A 1,224-nucleotide genomic window follows, 5' to 3' on the forward strand; every position below is an offset into this window, starting at 1 on the left:
TCTAGAATGCAAGAAAATGCTTTCCAGAACTGTGAAAACATATATTAATAGTTTCTATAATTTTGTTTGAAAAGAAAAGTTAACACAGTAAGCACATAAAACGTGCAACTGGAGAATTAATGATAGAAAATAAGGAAATGAGAGATGAATTGAACAGGCATTTTGCATCAATCTTTAGAGGATACAAGTAATATCTAAGAAACAGCAATAAATCAGGAAATTAAATGGAGGTAAGAATTCATAGTTCGGAAAATCACAATCACTAGAGAAGTGGTACTGAGTAAAAATTGTTGGAGTTGCAGCCTGACATGTGCTTCGGACCTGATGGAAGCAAACTAGATTCATAAAGAAGTGGCCAGTGAGATCACTGAAGCATGGATTTGAATTTTCCAACTCTCCCATTCTTCCAGGAAAGTCCCATTAGGTTGAAAAGTCGTGAATGTAACTCCTTTATTCAGAGAGCAGGAAACTATAGGCCAGTTAGTTTAACATCTATCATGGGGAAAATGTTAAAAGCTATTTTTAGAGGTTATAGCAGGGTAGTTGAAGAGGGTGATCAGGCAGAGTCAACATGGTTTTGTGAAAGGGAAATCATGTTTGAGCAATCTGTTGGAGTTCTTTGAGGGAGATGATGACCTAGTGATATTATTGCTGGACTGTTAATCCAGAGACCCAGATAACGTTCTGGGCACCCGGGTTCGAATCCCACCACGGTAGATGGTAGAATTTGAATTCAATAAAATATCTGCAATTAAGAATCTAATGATGACTGTGAATCCAGTGTCGATTGTCGGAAAAACCCATTTGGTTCACTAATGTCCTTTAGGGAAGGAAACTGCCATCCTTACCTGGTCTGCCCTACATGTGACTCCAGATCCACAGCAATCTGGTTGACTCTCAACCACCCTCTGGGAATAAGGGATGGGCAGTAAATGCTGCCTGGTCAGCAACGCCCTCATCCCGTGGATGAACAAAGGAAAACAAAAGGTAATATGTGCTGTGGATAAAGGGGAACCAATGGATATAGGACACTTAGACTTCCAGAACGTGGTTTGTAAGCTGCTACATTAAAAGTTATTGGTGAAAATAAAAGCTCATGGTGTTGGGAGTAACAGATTGGTGTGAATAGAAGATTGGCTGGCTAACAGGAAGCATAAATGGGACATTTTCTTGTTGACAAAATGTAACAAATGGTATGCCACAGAGATCAGTGCTAGGGTTTCC

The sequence above is a fragment of the Rhincodon typus genome, chromosome 26 (assembly GCF_021869965.1).
Source record: "Rhincodon typus isolate 14 chromosome 26, sRhiTyp1.1, whole genome shotgun sequence".
NCBI classification, from domain to species: Eukaryota; Metazoa; Chordata; class Chondrichthyes; order Orectolobiformes; family Rhincodontidae; genus Rhincodon; species Rhincodon typus.